This window comes from Amblyomma maculatum, chromosome 2 (assembly GCF_055883805.1).
Source record: "Amblyomma maculatum isolate TAMU_Amacu chromosome 2, ASM5588380v1, whole genome shotgun sequence".
NCBI lineage: Eukaryota > Metazoa > Arthropoda > Arachnida > Ixodida > Ixodidae > Amblyomma > Amblyomma maculatum.
Window position 1 is genome coordinate 130,402,454 of NC_139345.1, and position 22,677 is coordinate 130,425,130.

General features: G+C 48.2%; 1 protein-coding gene and 1 pseudogene across 1 annotated transcript in view; both read right to left on the reverse strand.

Annotated features, from left to right (window-relative positions):
• Positions 1 to 17,243, reverse strand: part of LOC146199881 (xaa-Arg dipeptidase-like) — a 46,904-nt gene extending 29,661 nt beyond the window's left edge. The window contains exon 1 of the mRNA XM_084595281.1: positions 17,024 to 17,243. The gene's annotated coding sequence lies outside the window, so the exon portion shown is untranslated. The remainder of the gene's footprint in view (positions 1 to 17,023) is intronic.
• Positions 5,757 to 22,677, reverse strand: part of LOC146199883 (uncharacterized) — a 189,085-nt pseudogene continuing 172,164 nt past the window's right edge.

Consider the following 22,677-nt stretch of genomic DNA (forward strand, 5'->3'; position numbering starts at 1 on the left):
AGCGTTTGTATTCTGTGAACCTCTCGTCTATGTATTTCAAGTGATATTGTGTATTCCTTTGTATCGTCTCTTGCTGTGCATAAATTGTGTTTTGTTTGTTACTTCTGACTCCGATCCCTTCTCTGGTTTGAACCGGCGACCGCTGGGCACCAAACGACCACCCCCTTCTGTCACCACAAGGTAGTTGAATTCCGGCTGAGCTTGCCACGCAGGTCGAGGGCATCTCCTTTGCGACCGGAACAGCTACCCCCACTCACTCAAAGGCTGTCTGGGAGTGTGCGAACCGTTAAGGGCGCATCGTTAGTAATACCCCCTAATTATTAACGGGTGACAGTAGTACACCCACTTCGGTACTATTGGCCCCTCAAAGACAATGAGGGCCGACTTGGACTTGCCCATTGCTCTGGCCGCGATAATTTTTACGCCCTGGGTCCTGACGAACAGGTTCTCCATTAATTCCTTCTCCGTTGCCCCGGGGTTGATGCCGTGGGCCACCCCTTTGAGGTACTCTTCCGGTGTAGTCATAAAAGCGTTGACCGGATGGTCTTTTCCCTCGAAATTCAAGCTTCGGATGCACATCATGCGCTCCGCCATCTGTATGTCTGGGGTGCTGGTGACGATGATGTTGGATCCCGGTCGGAGGCGGACCAACAAGTCGTACGGTTTGTCCGTCGCTCCAAATTTCTTCACGTCCGGAGCTGTGTTCATAATGATGGTGTGCCCCTTAGCAATCTAAAACGACATCCACCCTTAGGCCCGGGGCGGAAACTTCTTATACCTTCCAGAGGCCACGAATTACAGCGTTAGCACTAATTCCTCGCTCAGTTACGCCATATAGTTTGGATATAGAGGCCTTTATAGTTTGAGAGCCCAACTAGGACCGAACCATTTTTGGCGCGGGGGGAGGGGTCGTTCGCACAGCCGTGCGCCTCCAAATACACTCTGGAAGGGGTGAAGGTTCATGTGGGCTCTCCGGACATCGCACGCCGTACGCGCGTATGTGTGCGAGTGAGTTACCATTAATGAAATTTTTCGCCTACTTTGCCATTGCTGCTGAAAACTGGTAGCAGAGTCACGTCTAGCGCGACCAGCTCACAACAGCAATGGCAAAGTAGGCGAAGTGTGTTAAAGGAAGCTTGCTCGCCGGCATACGCGTGCACGGAGTGCGATCTTCGGAGAGACCAAGCATCACATCCATCGGGATCTGCTCGCAGCAGCAATGGCAAATTAGGCAAAAAAGCACATTAACGTATGCTTGAGAGAGCTCTCACGGATACGCATGCAATGAATATTCGACCTCGCTTGTGATCAGTTAAGGTTCACCCAAGTGATAATAAAGTGTGTAAATGCCCGACTGCATTTTTGAGCGTCTTATATTAAAAATTTGCACGTGAACTGAAGTTCTGTTCCCCAAATGAGGCGACATAAAATACATACTACGTCACGTACGGGTGAAAGGTCCCTGTGTGCTTTGCTGTGCTCGTCCACCTGTATCCAAGCACGTACCGGGTCTTCGGCGTGTTGATCAGAGTTTTATTCGAATAATTTATAATCACCATGGCAAACGTATGGGTCGACACGCAAAGGATTAACGGCGCAATACGATCGGCGCAAGACGCGCAAGCAAAACCGAACTAGGGCGGTGTTACGAGATAGGGACAGATTTCAAACTTTCCGAGCGAAAACTCAAACACTGCTGTAGCTATCATTGCACTGACATGGTGAAATTACGAGCACATGAAAAAACAATACGACAAAGCGACCGGCGATGAAAAGCGTGCGCACCAAAGGCAGCATCGGCAAAGCGGCTGGTGAAGCTCCCGAAACACACGCGCTCACATCATTCAAATGACGCCGGTGACCGGTGGTGCAACGGGTGCTGTAGTCAAAAATCCGAGACAGAAGAGACAGAAAAGAGATAGACAGACCGAGAGCACGGTGCAAACTTCTCTTACACCGTGACCAGGAGAAAAGAAGCGGAGGCTGTACTTGCGCCTACAGCTGGGCCTCCAAGGCTGAGGACGTTCGCCGAACTAGCCGGGAGGGAAGTGGGCCTCTCTTTCGTCCCCGTAACTGATGTCTGAGGTTCGGACAAGGTGCTGAAAGATTCCTTGTGTTAATGTGGACAAAAGTGCTAGTCGAGAAACGCTCTAAAATTTGTTACATAGTCAAACCGACAACCTCTTTCTTGTCATTGCAACCGTAGTGGGGGTGTATTCCAGGGGCCTTGCCAATAGGTTGTTAAATTGGTTTATAGGAAACGTAAGGCGCATGTATCTGCCACACGTATCCGTAAACACCTGATCTGCACTCTAAGGGAAGGGACAGAGGTGGGAGTACGAAAAGAAGATAGAGATAAAGAGATGAGGTAGTGGAGAGTTTCGGAATAATTTGGGCCACCTGGGAACCTGTAACGTGCACTGAAATCGTAGCGCACACAGACGGCTTCAAGTTTTGCTTCCATCGAAACGCGGCCAGCGGTGACAGGATCGAATCTGGGCACTGAAAAAGACTGAAGAACACGTCCTGTAATTTTAAGTGACCAGGCTTCTGCGTATTAAGCGGGTCTTCTTCATGCTGTATGTGGGGAGAAAAAATTACGAGGGACTTTAGCGGCTAATGTAGTGAAAGGCAAAAGCCTCAGAAGTCTCATCTTCTCTAGCGTTCCTGTCATCTGCAATCCCAGAGGTTGGTGGTTGCTCCTGGCCCCGTGGGGCTGGGACTGGTAAGTGTCTGCCGCTTGTGAAGGGGGCTAGCCTGCCATTGTATCTGCTGTAGGCCGTCATTGCATCCGTTACCGTTTCGGTGGTGGACGACCGCTGTCGCGACGCGCGTCTTTCTCTATCCTTTTCTATTTCTTTCTTCTATGTTTTGTCTTCTGTCCGCACGAGGCAGCGGGGGTGGCTCAGTCACCATAATTATTCCGTGCCTGCAAAGGCAGGCAATAATTATGGTGAATGTGATTGTTTAGTGTAACCGTTCTCATATCGATTGTTGCTGAAATGTGTCAGTGAACGGAACCTTAAGGTAACATACACTCACTGAAGGCAGGAAATACTTACAGTGAAGGCAAGTGACAAAAAATCAGAAATAAAATTACGACACAAGAGTCGAACAGATGTTTCAGTGGCATCAGTACAGAGGGGGGGGGGGGTCAATCCAGTGCGCCACAAAAAGCGACGGGAACAGCAGCCATTAAATGCGCTATTATTCGTTCAGATAATATATCCGCAATTTGTCACCCGGTGGCGTTGCTCACAGGCATCACGCGCCGGAGCATCGTCTGCTCGAGAGCTCCTACGGGATACGGTTTGGCCCGTGCATTTTCTTTTCCTTCTTCCTGCAGTCGCAAGAATCTGCAATCCCACACTTGAACGCGCGCCAAGGAACGCCACGTGACAGGAGCGATGGCGTACGATTAAAACGGACACTTATCGGAGAAAATGAAACAGATACTGCGCCTTTGCTTCAGAAGTCTCATCTTGTCTAGCGCTTCTGCCATCTGCAATTCCACACTTGAGCGCACGCTAAGGAGCCACGTGACAGCCGTCGCAAAAGCGGGACACACGTTGTCCACGACAGTATGAGCCATTAAAGGCTTCCGCCTTAAACTTAGCGAACAAGCCTTTGTCGTCACATATGGCATAGCCAAAATGTACTCCATGGATTAATCAACAGTAAAGCAGGTTACACTAGGACTCCGTGAATTCATTCATTTCTTTCAAAGACATCGCAAAATGATATCTCTAGTCGTTAATTGTAAAATTTATTGCTGCTTTATGCAAAGACGTGTGCTGAGCACGCAGCTTGGTGAGGTAGTATCAGTTGCGGCAGAAACGCATGTAGGTGGCTGATTTTTGACAGTTAAGTGGGCACTCCAGAAGAAAGACAGCGCTAATGCACGCCCCCGCGGACTACGTTTTGTATATAGTGTAATCGCTACTCTAGTACACCGTAATTTTGTACTTGATGGCAGCCCTGCCGCGTGGTGCAGTGGTTAAGAAGTCCGACTAGAGTGCCGTTGCACCCGGTTTTAATCCCGACCGCTGGCGGCTGCGTTTCGATGGAGGAGAGACGAAGAGGCAACCGTGTGCTGTGCGATGTCAGTGCACGGTAAAGATCCCCAGGCGGTCGAAATTACTAAGGAGCCCTCCACCATAGTGCCCCGTTCCCTCTTTCTGCTTTCGCTCCCAGCTCCCTGCCTCCCTTTTCAGGTGTTCACTGAACAATTGCGACAGATACTGTACCTTTTTTCTGGGAGCCAGTTATTACTAGTAATAATAATATTATTATTATAAATATTACTTGATGCACGCTCTTCTCGGGTCGCCCCCGCCACAGAACCGAAGATAGGGAGCTGGGTTCTGGGCACAGCCAGTGCCCGGGAATCAATGATGCTATAAGAGGAATAGGTGCTGTAGTGGAGGAATTCGGAATGATTTCGACCTTTTGGCGGAAGAGAAGGGTGGTTACTCTTGGCCGTACGGGGCTGGCAATGGTAGGCCCCCACCGTTTGCGGCGGGGGTTCGCCTGCCACCGGGGTTGTACCTGTTGTAGGCCGTCATTGCTCACGACCACGTTTGGGTAACGAACGACGGCTGTTGCAACACTTGTCTTCCTCTCTCCTCCTTCTTCTTTTTCTTTTCGTTTCTAATTTCTTCTTTGTCTGCACGAGGCAGTGGAAGGGACTCAGCTACAAAAGGAAGGAAGGAAAAAGTTTATTTAAGCCCTGTATTATTTTGGCGGTTTCTGGGGCGTGTTCAGAGGTGTCTTCTTGTTGCATCCACAAGAGCCTCCTCTTTCGACCTTGTCAACTTCTACCCAATGGTTGGTTGTCCTCAGTCCAGGGCTCCGCTGGCCACTGCTGGCTGTTGAGCTCGCTGTACTAGACATTGCTAGTCTTCGCAGTGGTCGCTGGGAAGCGGTCTTCTCATTGCTGCACTCGGGTTTCGAATTTCAGGGAGTCCTATGTGATGTGATACAGTGCGAGTTTTTTGTCGCACCACGGACACCTGTCAGCCTAAATGGTCAGGTGCATTTTGTTTACTATGTGTAGGTTTGGGTATAAATCTGTCTGTAATTGTGTCCAAATGACAGCTTCCTCCCTGTTGAGAGAACTGTGCGGTGGGAGCATCGCATTTTTCTGCCTCTATAGTTTTCTAGTATGGCCGAGTATATCTTCGGTGCTGGAAAAGAAAATGCACGGGCATGCTACTGTCTCTGTAGCTATTCGTGTCAGCAACAGAGACAGTAGCACGCCCGTACATTTTCTTTTGCTTCTTTCTTCAGTCGCAACAACAATCTGGGGATCTTTAACCTGCACTGGCATCACTTCACTGCAGCACCCGAGTTCGATCTCTACCGCTGCTGCAGCGTTTCGATGGAGAAACGCATATGTACTAGTGTGCATTGCGATGACTGGTTCGGGTTTGTGGCATTTAACCAACACCTCGTCCAACGTCCCCAATGAATTCCTGCTCAGAATATGGGGAATGCTGTAGTGGAGAGTTCCGGAAATGTCCTACTTCTGGGTGGAATCTCTCTTATCTCCCTTTCCTTCAACCCTCCCTACGACTACTGTTGCTTTCGTTACGGCACGATCAGGTGTCCACTCACAAGTGTTGCAGATACTGCGTCTTTCCTTTCGTCTATACCAATTTACAATTTTAAGATTGAACAGATTGTTAGAATTGTAAAACTTTTATTTGTGGTCTGCAGTAGAACGCGCACACGCGCGCGTGCGCTCCGGACGGGGCCTACATCGTCCTCCGGGCACCGGACGCGCGGCCTGGGTCCCCGCTCGCCGTGGCCGGCGCGCTGGTTCCCTGCCGGCCCAGCGCCTTGGTGGCCTGCTGGACAGCCCAGAGTTGTTCTTCTTGACTGAAGCTTCCTACGGCTGCTTCCAGTCGCGGCGGGATCATCCCAGGCTTAGCTTCTTCCTGGTAGTTGTTGCAATTCCACAGAATGTGTGCGAAGCCGGCCGTCTCCGTTCGGAAGACTTTACATTTGTCTGTCGGGTGCGTCTCGGGATACATTCTGTGCATCAGCGACGGGCTGGGGAGTGAGCCCGTCTGTAGCTGTCTGAATAAAACGGCTTGCTCTCGACTGAGCACTGAGCAAGGGGGTGGAAGAGTTCTGCGAGCTAGGCGGAACGCCTTGGTTATTTCGCTGTAGTCGGTCATTCGGTCCTTGGTGCTAAACCACAGCGGCCAGTCGACCGAGGCGCGGTCCGTTAGCGTGCGCGCCTCGGCGTGTGCCGTCTCGTTGTGGTCGGCGTTGCGGTCTGACGCCTCGCCCGCGTGCGCCGGGAACCACTTGATTCTCACTTGTCTGCTGCCATCGTCGTTCTTGGTTGCCAGCGGTATGCGCACCGCTTCCTTCGCTATCCTGCCTTTGGCGTAATTTCTCACCGCCTGCCTCGAGTCGCATATCACTGTGTGGCAGTCGCGGTCGGCGATGGCCAGGGCGATGGCCACCTCCTCCGCTTGCTCTGCCTTGGTGCATCTCGTGCTGGCGGTCATGCGAACGGTGCCGGTCGCGTCGACGACGACCGTCGTGAAGCCGTTTATCTTGGCGTACTCAGCCCCGTCAACGTAGCGTTCGTGTGTGGCGGCCGCGTGCTGGTCTATCAGCGCCTTGGCTCTCGTTGCTCTCCTCCATTTGTTATACTCCGGGTGCACGTTCTTCGGTACCGCGTCCACTCTGATGTTGCGCCTGATGTCATCGGGGACGGGGAGCTGCGTCTGCTCCCTGCCTTGATATCCAATTCCCAGGTTGTCCAGGATTTTCCGGCCGGCCTTGGTCGTAGACAGTCTTTCGAGTTGTGCGGTGCGTTGGGCCTCCGCTATCTCCTCCAGCGTGTTGTGCACCCCCATCTGCAGGAGGCGTTTGGTGCTCGTTGTTTCGAACAGTCCCAGTGCCGTCTCGTAGGCTGTGCGGATGAGTATATCTATCTTGTTTCTCTCGCTCTTCTTCCACTTGTGGTAGGCCGCCACGCACGCTACGTGACATATGACGAACGAGTGAATCAGTCTGATCAGGCTCTCTTCCCTCATTCCACTTTACTTGTTCGTGACTCGTTTGAGTAGTCTCGTGGCGTTAGCCGCTTTCGCAATGAGCCGGGTGATGGTCTCGCCGTTTCTGCCATGCGTCTTGATCGTCATCCCCAACACTCTGATCTTGACTGTTGGGATCGCGTTTCCCTCTCTGGTCTTGACTTTGATTGCCTCGTACTCTCTAGGGCTGCTCTTGAGTTTGCGGTGCTTGGCGGGCGGGTAGAGCATCTTAGCCCCGTTCCGTCGAGATGGTCTTCCATAAAGTGCGTCGATTTCAGACACAATGAATGAAATCAGTAAGGCATAGCTATGAATCGACATTCGGTTCAGCAACATTTCACCTCGCGATCTTTTCCGTACCCACTTTTATGCTCAGACCACCCAGGCACTGTGGTTCAATATTTAAGGCTCTCGACGGCCGTACCCTTCAAAGCGGAATAAATCTCGGCCGCGGCGGCAACTATTCGTGGAGGTGAAAAGCAGAGCGAATGTAGTATGTGTAAGGTGCGATGTCAGTACACTTTAAAGAATATAAATATAAATTGATTTACGGGAAAGAAGAAGAGCAGTATCTGTCACACCTTTTCTGTGGACACCTGACCTGCGCCTTAAGGGAAGGGAGAAAGGTGGTAATGAAAGCCAAAAGAGAGAAAGGGGTGCCGTTGTGGAGGGCTGCGTAGTAATTACGCCACATGGGGATCTTTAACGTGTTCTACACTGCACAGCACATGGACACATCTCCGTTACACCTCAATAGAAGCTCAGCCACTGGCAGTCAGGTTCGAAATCGGGTACTCCGGCATAGTAGTCGGGCGTCTTAACCACGTCAGCGGGGTTGGACATTAAAGAAAAGCATGCCGTAGAATGTTCCGAAGTCCTTCACGGCGGCGTCTCTCATAACCTGAATCATATTGGGAAGTTAAAAGCCGTAACACAAACCAGCTTATCCTGAGTCGTTTATGGTTACTTTTTAAAATATTATAAATGGAGAGATGATAGTATGAACGTTGTCGAGTGGCCATTAAATAGTCTCCTGACAGATGCCTCCGACGAAGTAGCTTTAATGAAACATTGTCTTACCCAGAAGAACAGAAAGGCGGTGATATTTGAAATATAAGACGTGACAGCTCAATAATACGCGACGATTATTTCATCATATCACTCCGTGATAAGGCGCTGATACATTTGTGCGCTCTGCGCCGACCTCTCCTCCTACGTTAAGCTGGCTCTAGGACAGGTTCCGGGCACTGCTGACCTCACCCCGGGAAAGCTGGCTGTCAGCAGCTGTTTATTCTTATCAAGCGCCCTTCCTCATTTGTTCTGCTGCTTATTCGACGAAATTCCAGTTCACGGAGATGAGAGATGCACCGTTATTCTCATCTCCCGTCTGGTAGCAGCTGCAGCTTAGAGGCTGTAATTTTCTATGCATAGTTGCAGTGATGTATTTAAGCGAGTACAGCACCCAGTGTTTCATTCACTTTGCAGCCTGACGTTTTCCAGCTACAACGATTCGCTCGCGGTGTACCAAGGTTAAACAGTAGATGTGTGCCACAAATAACAATGTGGAAACGCTATTGCCGCCGGAATACCCACACATTTTTTAGAGCCCAGCTCTTTGGCGCCCGTTCCTGCATGGGTTTGTTTGGGGCTGTAAGAAGAAAAAAAAAAGAATATGCACGGGCCTGCTACTGGCTATATAGCTGAGCCACCTCCGCTTTCCGCAACAATAGCCGTGGTCTACCACCACCGAAGCGATGACTGGTGCAATCTCAAAATCTAATATCTCTGCACCCCAATTCTTGGCCGATCCCCCATTGTGGGTATGTGCCATCACATTAGAGGAGAACAACAACAACAACAACAACCTCCGCTGCCTCGTGCGGACAAAAGACAAAATAGCCAAGGAAGAAAAAAAAGAAGAGGGAGAGAAAGACGCGCGCCGCAACAATAGCCGTGGTCTACCACCACCGAAGCGATGACTGGTGCAATGACGGCCTATAACAGATAAAAATTTAGTGGCAGGCCAGCCGTGCCGCAAACGGCGGCGACCCACCACATCCCTCCTAAGTTTGGCGTCGTCGTCGCCGTTGGCGCTGCGTTGTCCCTCATAACCAGCTCCACTTTCCCTCCCACCTTCATTCCTACCCTTACGGCGTGATTCAAGTGTCCACAGAAACAAGTGTGACAGATACTGCGCATTTCTATTCCTATGAACCAATTATGGAAGGCACGCTTCAGGGCTCAAGTGGAAGTGTGACCACACACTGGAAAAGATAACAAATCATGTATAATGCGAGCACCAATACCAAACTGCAGGGTAACATGTGCAGTAACGGAGAATGTGTCTGTCTCGCCTTCCTGCACGTCCGGTCCGTTTGAGCTGTTTCTTCCTTCCATTCAACATGAACCAACCAGCCCGACAAAGCCCTTTTCTTGAATTCGCACACACACAGAGAAAAGCGTCATATTTTGGTGTATATACAGCTAGTTTATTAGTCCGGATCTCTAGACGGTCGCCCCTTGGCTTTCGAGGAAGGCCTGGCCCGGATCTAGCCTGCCCTCATTTTTATTTAAAATATACTTTTAGAAATTCGATGAAATGCTTGCTAACTTTGGTTACAGCATTTTCACGTCAGTTTAAGATATTTGCGAAGGTTCTTTCTTCTCATCTGCAGCTTGTGGCACTAGTCTCTTCAAGTGCTGCAGCGCAGCGGCATGTGACAGACACAGCGTTGAACGCCAACACTTCAGGGGGAAGTATACGCTTGCGAATGCAGAAACTCAGCATTCGTGATTTGCGCATGGCATTTGCAATAACAGGAATGAAACGGGATGGCTGGTCGACACAAGATGAATACGTAGATCCCCTTGTACTAGAAATGAAGCTATACAACATGAACTGGAGGGCTAGTTGGTCTGACATCTTCAAGTGGTGCAGCGTAATGGCACGAAGCCTAGACATTGAAACAGACAGCGCTGAACGCCAACACTTCAGAGGGAAGTATACGCTTGCGAATGCAGAAACCTAGCATTCGTGATTTGCACATGGCATTTCCAATAACAGGAATGAAACGGGATGGCTGGTCGACACAAGATGAATACGTAAATCCCCTTGTACTAGAAATAAAGCTATAGAACATGAACTGGAGGGCTAGTTGGTCTGACATCTTCAAGTGGTGCAGCGTAACGGCACGAAGCCTAGACAATGGAACAGACAGCGCTGAACGCCAACACTTCAGGGGGAAGGGTGCGCTTGCGAATGAAGAAACCCAGCATTCGTGACATGTGCAGCATGTGCAAATCACAAATGCTGGGTTTCTGCATTCGCAATCGCATCCTTCCTCCTGAAGTGTTGGCGTTCAGCGCTGTGTCTGTCCCATTCTCTTGTCTAGGCTTCGTGCCGTTGCGCTGCACCACTTGAAGATGTCAAACCAACTACCCCTCCAGTTCATGTTGTATAGCTTTATTACTTGTCTCTTCGCCACGCAGCGTTCATATGGGCTGATACGTGTCCGCTTAGAGCTCTGTGTTTTTATCTTGTTTCGCCTATTAACTGTCGTTTTGTGTGGGTAGGACAGTGCCCTCCGTAAGAACGAATGACGAAGACGCCCCTGTGGAGCGATTTCCGACTCGGTGGGCCCTTTCTCAAGTAAGAAAGTCCAACCGGATCCCTCAGGCGCAGGCTAGGCTTAGCTCGGCGTTGTCGAGCGAGGCTGGGCTACGCGCCTGCATGGATTCTGCTCCGCCGACGACAGGTGTGCGGATTTCCGCTGTGTTACAACCTGGCGCAACATCCACGTCCACGCAATCATCAACGCCTACATGCCCCCAGTCTGCTTCGTCTTCGGATGGAACGACTTCGGCTTGTCCCATGGATTGCTCCGCCGCCTCTGTGCCTGTAACCCTCCCTCAAGGAACTGTGCCCGTCGCACCGATTCTGTCTTCCCATCCAAGGCCAACTACAGCGTGTCAGCCCCTGACACCACCACAGATGCCGCCAGTGAGTCGAGCCTCGCTTCCACTTGCTGCTAACTCGTTCCGCGTAACCATCAAGCCTACATTGCGCTTTGATATAACGACTATCCCTCCCCGGTGTGTCCAAGCCACAATTGACCAAGTTCTAGGTTCTACTAACTACTGTGGATTTGTCGTCCATCGCCCATCGAACACCATTACGGTGAACTTGCCATCCTTGGTGGACGCCCAGAAAATGTGTGCAGTAACTCAAATTCCCCTGGATGCGAATGAGCATGTCCCAGTGCAAATATATTTTGCCTCTGGCCCTGACACCCTCCGCTGCGTCGTTTACCATGTTGACAGCAGAAGTCCTTCTGAGGAGGTGCGAGCAAACATTCGCTGTTCAACTCACTCAGTGTTGCAAGCACGGCCTCTGGGGCGCAGGGGTTCATACCTACTCACTCTACAAGGCCCGCTGACTTTGCCTGAGTACCTCACCTATTATGGTGCTATTATCAAACCACAGCCCTTCCGACCTCGTCGTATATTTTGTTATCACTGCCATAAAGAAGGGCACATGCAAAATACCTGCCCTAATCCGGCAGCTGTGGCCGACATGAATGAACCAATAGCGCTTTGTGCCCTATGCAAATCGGCGGACCATGACATGCGCTCCCCCGCTTGTCCAAAGAAGAAGAGAACGAGGCCGTCGCGCAAGCCGCCCGGAAAAGAAGATATTCCTACAAGTAATCGGTTCGCTGCTCTTACATGTGAAGAAACCGACTTCCCTGCACTTCCTTTACTTGACCCACCTGCTCATCATACGTCTTCTCAGCATGGTTCATACGCACAAGCGATCCACCCTCGTGGATCAAATGGTACACCAAAACGGCCAGTGCACCAATCACATGTGGATGCCGCAGATGAAGACGCTGTTTTAGACAATGCCATTGCAGAGGCTCGCCAACGTCTAGACGAACTCACCCAGCTCCGAGAACAGCGTCGCTCTCACCCCTCTCGAAGAACTATAATACCTCGTGATAAGATTTCAAATGAATCACCTCCAGTAAGCAACAAACCACAATCACGTGCAGACAACACGTTAACCCCGAATTCCCCGACAGTGGATAAAATATTAGCCCTTATGGAGCAGGTGACCTCCCTCATCGTAGAAGCTCTTCGGCCTCGCAATGGATAATGCACTGTCTCTGGTGGTGCAGTGGAATTGTCGAGGCTTTGCGAATAAGGCCTCTGAAGTGAACATCCGTCTTCGCGACAAAAAGCTTAAGGCGTGGGCCTTCTTACTTCAAGAGCATAACTCACTTCCTCGCCTTTCAGGATTCTGCGCTTACCATTCACCTTCCATTCCTGATCGCCGTTGCATCACCTCTTCCCACAGCCCAGGTAAATCTGCAATTTATATTCACACTTCAGTTCCCCACACACCGATCGACCTTTCACGCTGGTGTAACACACGCCAAGAGGTGGTAGCACTCCTAGTTAAGCCTGTACGCACGCCACTTATACTAGTTTCCTTTTATGGCCGTCCTGGTTCCGCATCTCCTAATCTTGGATGGGTTCGTTTTCTGCGTTCTACCTACTCGGGTATCTCTATTCTAGTCGGTGGAGACTTCAATGGCGCACACACCTCGTGGGGTTACCCATCGGATTCTCCCAGGGGTGCACCCATCCAGGGAAGCTTTTCAGATAATTCTTTTCACCTTTTAAACCACCCGCATACATCTACCCGTCCACGAGGTGGGCCTTATTCACCTGATTTGACTTGGTGGTTAGGCCCTGGTAGCCCTCGTTGGGCTGTTGAACCAGATACCTGGCGTAGTGATCACAGTCCTATCTTTATCTCTCTCACTCCTTCGCGGATACGTAAAATACGTCGTAGCGTACGAATAACATCTTGGGACTCTGTACGCGCAGACAATCGCTTATCTGATTTCACCCCATCATCAGCATTGTCTACTCTCTCTGCTGTTCTTGCGTCCCACACGATTACCACCACTGTAAATGAAGACGAGCCAAACCCGGACATCCACCTCCTGAATCTTTGGGCTCTGCGTCGCCAGGCAGATCATTATGCTGCTCGTAACCCCGATGACCCATCGGCTATCCCCGCTCTTCACCGGGCTACCGCGCGTGCGAGGCGGTATGAAAAGCGTCTAGGAAGGCAACGTTGGGCTTCATGGTGTGAACGCCTGTCCTCCAAGCAGAGTAATCGACAACTTTGGAGAGTGTTTCACGCCATGGAGCGCTCTTCTCAAGTTTCTGATTACACAGAGAGCATTCGCCTTGCTATGAATGTAGATGAGGACACATTTGCAAAACAGGCGGCCAGACAGTTTTTTCCCCACTATGATTCCGCCTCAACTTCTCCACCTTGCTTACCGGTTACCGAACCCCCCGATGCGATTACTTCTGACCTAACCATGGCAGAGCTGCTGGCCTCCATTGAACGCCTCAAATCTAACTCTGCTCCCGGCCACGACGGCATCCCTAACTCCTTATTCCGCAACTTGGAAGGGACTGCTTTGCAGGCCCTGCTTGATGCATTCAATGACGTGTGGCATTCTGGTGTCATGCCGGACGAGTGGAAGCATTCTATTGTTGTTCCAATACCGAAGTCAGGTCATCCTCCAGTATCTCTCTCGGCCCTTCGTCCAATTTCCCTGACGCCAACAATCTGCAAGCTTTACGAAAACATTATCGCCACTCGCTTATCGTGGTGGTTGGAATCCCATGATTGTTATCCAGAATCCCAAATTGGCTTCCGCCCACAAATAGGAACGGAAGACGGTCTTGCTACTTTGGCTGCTGACGTGCTTCACCACTCTCCGCACAGTCATCTTGTTAGAACTGTGATCGCTACAGATATAACAAAGGCATATGATAACATCCTTCACTCAGCCATTCTTGCCTCCCTGCAAACTCTTGGTCTTCCTCACAGGTTTCTCCTCGCCATTCACGCCTTTCTAACAAATAGAACATTCAGTGTGCGTGTCCATGGAAAGCCCTTTGGTCACTTCCCCTCAAACAGAGGAGTGCCCCAGGGCTCCGTTCTCGCCCCTACTTTATTTAATGTGGCCTTCATTCCACTTATTCGAGCCCTAGAGGTCATCCCTTCTATACGGGTGCTTGCGTATGCCGATGATATAACCTTATGGTGCTGTCACCCAGATACGTCTGTCCATCAGGCGGCCCTCCAGCATGCGCTGGATGTATTGACATTTCGCCTCCCTCCTTTGGGCCTAACTCTTTCGCATACAAAATCCTGTTTCATCCGAATTGGAAATAAAGCTGGCTTACGGAAAGCTCCCAATATAAATTTTATGATAGATAATACCCCAATTCCTCAGGTACAAACCGTTCGCATTCTTGGCCTTCTTCTACATTCCTCTGGGACTGGCACACCGTGGCTGACAGCCATCCGTAAGACCGCTCACGCTACTTTAGGTCTCATTCGTCGCATAGCTATGCGCTCTGGCGGCGCGCGTGCTCACACGGCCCGCCAACTTGTTCGCTCTGTCCTCCAGCCACGTATAATATACCAGGCACAGTTTCAACGTCTCACCCGCAGACAGTGGGACTCCCTTGAGGCCATCAATCGTGAGGCTATGCGTGCAATAACGTACCTCCCCCGCCTAACACCCATACCAGTACTTCAGGAGTATGCCCAGCTAAATACGCTCACTGAACTCGTTGATCAGCGGATGGCAAACAGAGCTCGCAAACAGTCTTTACAACTACATCATTTAAAGACACTACCTCCATGGTCGTACTGCCAGCTCACGGACAATCGTCCCACTGCTTCCCCGTCGGTATCATCCGCACATCTGCCTGAAGGGTGCATATTATATACCGATGCATCACATACTGCAGAGCGAGGAGTTACTGCCGTGTATAGTCCCTCTCATCCGCATCTCAACACTCACGTGACATATACCGCGGATACGTGCACCCCTCTGGCACTGGAACTCCAAGCAATTTACAATGCTATACATTCCCTCCCACCAGTTCCTACATTCAATTCAGTTCATCTTTACACAGACTCTCTCACTGCCCTTAAACAGCTTAAGGCCGTTCGACGCACATTCCAAATAACACAGTCCATACATTTGCTATGTTCAAAGTACCCATGTCCTATTCGCATACACTGGATTCGCAGCCATGCTCGCGACCCACATAACATACAAGCAGATGCTATGACGCATATAAACACATCAGACGATCCACCACCTTCCCCTCTTCCCCCAGATCCGTTCCTGTCCCACGTTTCCGATTCGCAAGTTCTGCGCCACCGAACACGCGCTCTCATTCCTCCGTGTTCGCACCCTCTCCCCCGTAGTCTTACTCGGCAGGAGGAGGTGACAGTGCGCCGGATCCGGGCAGGGGCGGCTCTGACCCCATCTGTTCGACATCGATGGCGGGAAAAAGACCTACCAGTGACTGACAAGTGCCCTCACTGTGACACTCCACCTGACGTCTGCGATGTGCGCCACTTGTTGTGGACATGTCCATCAACAACGCACATCAGGCGACGGATAATCATGAAGGTGGGCCTGCGGTGGAATCGCGATAGTGATTATGAGAAATGGACAATGGACAATCGCTATACTGCTAACCTTCTCGAATTCATAAGCACAACTGGACTGCACTCCTTCTTTTAACTTTCTATCTCCTGCATCCCATTCCCCCTTTCTCAACTTATGCCTTGTGGCAAACTCTTCGAAAAAAAAAAAAAAAAAATATGGGCTCACGCGCTGCCTCCCGAAACCTCCCGATAACTTTATTGCTCTCTTTATTTCTCCGATCACAAAGCATCTTTCATGACAGTCAAGAACTGTTAGTGGAGGGTTCTATGAAGGAATATGTCTGAAAAATAAAAGAGTTGTCTGTAATTTTACCTACATACATCATCATCATCATCATCAGCCTGATTATACCCACTGCAGGGCAAAGGCCTCTCCCGTATTTCTCCACTTAACCCGGTTCTGTGCTAGCTGCATCCACTTGACCCCTGCGAACTTCTTAATCTCATCCGCCCACCTAACTTTCTGCCGCCCCCTGCTACGCTTTCCTTCTCTTGGAATCCAGTTTGTTACCCTCAGCGACCATCGGTTATCCTCTCTTCGCACTACATGTCCTGCCCATGTCCATTTCTTCTTAATTTCCACTAGAATGTCGCTAACTTGAGTTATTTCTCTGACCCACTCTGCACGCTTTCTATCTCTTACATACATGTCTTGCTTGAAATCTTTGCCTCAATCTATTTAAAAAGGCGAAAGAGCTGATGAGCTGTGCTCAAATTTCGCTTTAGGAAGTAACATGATCGTCGGCAATCTTTTTTTCTACTCAGTCCGCAATCTTAGAACGCCGGAGCGCATTCCTTGAAAAAACGCGCGAATGGAAAGTGCAGACAGCTGCCCGGACGCGTCTGTAGAAATTTAACCATTTTAGGATATCAAATGATCGCAACATCAAATGTGGGCGACCAAGTAATGATGATTGTGAAAAACTAAGTCCAGCCCCTGCCGTAGAGAGGCAAGCGTGCATCGAAGTGCCGAAAACTTGTAAATTCGATAACTAGGCAAACCTGAGCCACGCATTAGACCTTGTATTAAAAGCATCATTACTCACTCTAAAGCATTGCTCGCTTAGGCGATTTGAAGGAAAGGGAAAGGAGTGATGAAATCATTCGTTTTACTTTGCCATACAAGAAAAAGATTAAATTCAAGGCGATTGATTTACTGCAGCGTTTTTTGTATAACATAGGAAATTCCTGGCAGCGCCACACTGCGTCCACACTCCACTATTGCTAACGGTCCTAAAAGGTCGCATCAAACGTGTAAGAGACACATTCTCAGCAATGCTCACCAACCATCCCAAAGCATCGTAGATTCGTTTAACGGAACCAAAGAATCACTGCGACATATATTGTGGCGACAAAATTAAAGTGCGCAAACTATTCGTACGAAGCATATGAACTCGGAAGAACGTACCAGTTTTGCAGTTGTACCGCTGATATCCTGCTGCTGTCAGGTCGGTGAGGACTACGACAACTGCGGACCAAGATAACAAGGTCGCTGCTCACCCTGAGCCATTTAATGGCTGCAATCCTGTACTCCTTACTGCGACCGCTTACTCCAGTTTTCGAACCGCTGGCAGTCGTTCTTTTACGACTGAGCTCGGGAAGACAGCGGTTTGCCGCCGTGCTTCTGATGCTAGGTAAGAAACGAGTACTAAAACGAAATTTTGATAAGGTCCATTCATTGCTAACCTGCCTTCAATCTGATGAACAATGTAAAAGCTAAAGCTCTGAGTGACTTGTGGGCGTGGGTGGAAAAACAATATACCGAGATAACCGCAAAAAGAGCTTGACCTTTGTTTACCGGCAAACGCGCATATAGCATAAAAAGATAAGATGAACTGCAGCGTGAAAGTAGCCAAGATGCGGGTTTTTGGTCAACAAAAAACCAGGTAAATGACCTCATTCCAGATGCTGCAGCGGTTTTAAAGGATAAGCAACCTATTCGGTTGGATAGTCGTTTTAGGCCTTTTTTTTCTTATCTTTCGGCTTCTTTGCCCATGAAACCATGGATGAAATCCGCACTGCGACTGTATTGAGTTGCATCTGAGAACATGTCTATCAGAACTATCTGAAGGCACTATCCGCGTACAGGCACTGCCGAAGATGCTGCGCTTCAGGAATGCTGACACCATAGACCAAGGTTTATTTATTATTAACAGTAGCGCTCTTATTTTGCTCTCTTGTCTTCCTGTAAAAGAATGGTGGCCTCGGTTGCGTGAACCGCAATGCAGCAGTATTGTGGTGTCATTGGAAAGACAGTAACATAATTTGCCCCATCTCTTTTTTGCATATGCGTTTATTTATGCATGCTTGTGGCATGCGTCCGCAGTTAGCATGCATAGGTCCAGTTTTATGAAACAATTTCAGAAAACGTGTAACGGGAACTTATCAATACCAGTTTTGATGATTTGTTAAGAAAATACTTTGCCATTGAAGCTTTTTTCTCTGCGTATATGCAAATGTTTGTCAATAAACACAAAGTGTACTTAGAAGGGCAAATTATTTCAATATCCGGCTTCACCTGGAGCGACTAGTCTTCCTTTTAACACATTTTTCCTTGTGGCTCTGGTGGCTACTATTGTCAAATCTGCGTAGAAAAAAGGCCCTTCCGGATGAATGCTTGGAGGCCTTACACGCAGAATAAACGGACCTATGATGTCTATCCGCAGTCAGTAAGTAAAGAAATCGTTACAATAATAATTCAGTCAATGCAAAAAAAAAAAACGTTATTTAAATGAATATTTTAATAAATGATGTCCCATACTGCCCCGCTGTGTCATGATCCATTAGAGCATACAAGGAACAGAGTTGTAGAACCTTACATCAATTAGAAAGACTTAAACTATGGTGTCGAAAAAATGAAGTAAACAAGAATAAAGCAAGAATAAAGTAAACCTAATATAAATCAAAGTAAGATTAGAATAATGCTCGGTTTTGCGTAGCATATTCGCGCAATTTAGAGCATAGTTTTGGATTCTACTAATTTCTCAGTGATATATGAGGATGTTTCCTATAGTTCACTTCTTAATCACCACTTAACTAGTTAAATGTTATTAACTAATCGTGCTAAATACGATAATGCAGTCTTACTTAATGTAAGCTGCGCAGCGATATGTGTCTTGAGGTTGTATTGTAAAGTTAAAATTTTTAACCACAAATATTAAATATAAAAAAATTATTACACCTTCAATTATTTCAGTGCAATTATACTCGACATAAGCCATTCAACGATATATAACGATATATCCAGCGGACATCCTTGTTTAATCACAGTAAACTCATAACGGTAATTACTTTAGACTACAAGAAGTGCAGTGCAATTATATTCGCAATAAGCTACAATACCACTATAGACAATTTCTCTGCACTCATTCCATCCACACACCCCGGTACAGCGCACGTGAATCAAGTAACGCTGCGCATTATTACACATCTTACTGCACGCGCAGCTTTGTAGACGAATGCACTATGCATATTAAATTTACAAATAGCATTCCAGAGGTTTCTTCCCTTATCATAGACGTGTGTAAATGGCCGTATACATCTAATAACGGGTAATATAATCCAAGTCACATAATTCCGTCTGAAGTGTAATATCAATATGGAACGTTCTTGATGATAGCGAAAACGCTCATAGCGAAACTCCTACAAGCCTAACGAGAGGGGATCTGCGGTTATATTGATAGCCATGGTAAAACTTAGAGCTATATAGAAACATTGGGTTCTTAAAAAGCTCCTGATGAAGAGTTCCGCTAGTCAAGAATTCCTCTGCATATTTGAGTCGGCACCATGAGCGAGGTACCACTAATTTTTCTGTGTAGGATAATTATTGTTGGAAAATTCCTAATGTCCGTAGGTTTACATAGTTATAAGAACATAATTCACCCTACGCATGTTCTTTCATTTACTCACTAGATGGTTCTTTAAAGCTTTCATCTAAGACATCTGCATGTGGTTGGTCTTAGACAACGAAGAGTTTCTCATTGTTGGAGATAGTTATTCGCCCACTCTGCCAGTTATGTCGACGCACCGCGATAGTTCTTATCTAGCTGCATTCCCCGCAAGAAGAATTGTGTGGATGCAGGTAAGCTGTCACACCTCCCAGAGCAGTGCGCAAGACATGCTGTAAGGTAACAATATCAAGTGTTTAGCAGTTGAAGAGGCCATCTCAAAGCAAGAATTCGCGCGTTCCAGGAGCTATTTATTCTTGATAATACCTAATATAAATATGCAGTAAATAAATGGTCGTCGTCCTCAGCCGAAAATACATGCTTTCTATGGCATACCATATATGTCACTAATTAGTTCAACCCTTTCAAAAAGATACGGTGCGGCCGACGAGATGAACGGACGCACACAAAGGACAGGACGAGCGCCTCCTTTGTCCTCACCAGTCACACATTATTATTTTGTGATTCATATACCATCTAGCTCAAGATAGATTTCTTAGGTCAACCAAACTAGTCACAATTATACCTTTTCGGTACAATCGGGTTTAGAGATCACTATGGCCTAGACGAGCTACACTGTGATTATATATTGTGGCTTGGTATTTTTGTTGGTTTGAAATTTATATTTCCCTGGTGTCACAATGGGTGCAAAAAATCGCGAAAGACGCTTTCCTAGTCTGCTCGCCTCCAAAGCAATCGCTCTTTAAGGTTTGTTTGGCCGACATTGATGAAATAAACTCTTTTAGGGTGTGTTTGGGTCTTCAACAATGGCAAAACGAGGCTCGACAATAAACATTAGCGAACCGTAGTCCTGTCTCCATCATTGTCATTGCCTTTTGTTTCCTCCTTGTTTCTTCTATCACAAGAGGTTTAATGGAAAGGGATTTAAGGTGGTCTCTCAAGTGAGGCACCAATAGTGAAGTATGGGCGAAGGTGAGGTGTACACAGATGAAACAAATGTAGAACATTCGTCACAGGCCTGGACCGGAGAGCCGGCAGCAGCTTTCTGTAAAATGAGGGGAGATTGGACGACGTACAAATGCATATCGTATTAACGAAGCGATCGAGTAGTTATCGCTTAAGCAACTCGAGTTGCTGGAAAACAGGATGATCATCCGGTTTTACGAGTGAGTTCTTTATTCTTAAGCCTACAGACAAAGATGGAGGTATATATATTTTATGCAAAGATGTCTATATTCAAGAGGGTAACCACCAGCGCAATATTCCAATATACTATAAAACAACTCTACTCAGAACCCACCGCTGAACACCACAACATGATAATTAAAGCTCTCACTAAACTCACCCACGATGGCGAATTACCACTATGAGTTAAAAAGGCGCTATTGCCGAATAATCCATCCGGGGACGCTTCTACATGCTGAAGAAAATACACAAGAAGAATCAAGGCCGCTCAGTGTTTCTGGCATCGGCACACTCACAAAACCAATCTCATCTCAAATCGATCCTTTCATGAAACATATACCTCCGAAACACCCATCTTAAATACGGGGCACCAATCAATTCCTAAAATAATTATCCGATATAAAGTTTCGTCGTGGAGTTTTGCTAGTTACCCTGGACGTAGCATCGCTTCACACTAACTTTCCACATGGTGGCAGAGCACAGGGGATGTTCGGATCTTATAGAGAACATAAAACTAAATTCTAGCACAAGTGCCGTCAAGAGATTCGTTAATCTGGCTATATACCTTCGAGTTCGACAACCCATACTACCTTCAAACGAGAGGTACAACTATGGTCACAACGGTGGTTCCAAATTACGCCTTCGTGAAAAAAGCTGAATAAGGCTAGCTCCTGATATCCGGCCAAATCAGCTTTTTACAAGCGCTTTCTGGGAGACATATGTTGCAGATTCGCGCCGGCATCTGTAAACGTAACGAGGAGGATGAATATGAGGTCTGGGACCGGGGGACGCGGTTGGGACTGAGCCCCATATTGTGGTGTTGATAGCTGAGACCAGCCGGGAATTAAAAACATTCAGAGGCGACCTGGGGTATGCCCCCCTGCTATGAAATATTTAAGAGATCCGAAATTTGGACAGAAATTGAATACGATCTGATTCAGTTTATCACCTTATTCAACAACAAACCCAAAGAACTCTTTCAAAAATTATTTTTCAAATAAAAAATTAACTTCCTAGATACCTAATCCGAGTTGAATAAAGGATATTATTCAGTAACGTTTGTAAAATACCCACAGACATAATATCTTCATTTCAACAGTTGCCATCAATGTCACTGTAAAACTTACCCCCTAAAACAGATACAAATTCGGGGGCTAGCTAGCCCCCGCCGCAAGCGGCGTTGACCTACCGTCCCAGCCCCGTAAGGCCAGGAACTGCCACCCTACACCACCTGGTAATTTCGACCACGTGGGAATCTACCGTGCGCTGACATCGTACAAAACCCGGACGCCTGTGCATTTGGTCCATAGAAATTCAATCGCCGGCGGTCGGCTTCGAACCCGGATGCTACGGCATAGTAGTCGGCCATATTAACCATGACGTCACTGCGGCGGGGCTATATATACTTGTTGAAGTAGGCTTTTAGTAGGCGCTTAGTGATAGAAAGATGCACTATCTGTCGCACTTCTTGGTAGACACCTGCTCTTGCAATTACTGGCATACAAATGGAGGTACATCTATCATCGGTTTGAATCTCTATCGCAAACTAGCTTTTAACTTGATGAGCAGATGAATGCTTAATGCGAAGCGAAATGGCTTCACATTACCACTGATTCTCACAACGAACGGTTGTACCATAATATTCATACGAAATCTCGCGCGAAGTTTTCGTGCGTAGCTTTCCTGCCCGCAGTCAGAAGTTTCGCTGATGGTAGTCTGATGCCTGCTCCCTCGCTCTCTCTCTCTCTCTCTCTCCGTGAGCTTGAGGCGTGCAGGAGACAGAGAAGGTGGTGAAGGGTGACAGTTCCTGGCCCTACGGGGCTGGGACGGTAGGTCAACGCCACTTGCGGCGGGGGCTAGCCAGGCACTGATTTTCATCTGTTGCAGGCCGTCATTGCACTCGCCACTGCTTCGGTGGCGGACGGCGGCTGTTGTTGCGGCACGCGTCTTTCTCTCCGTCTTCTTTTTC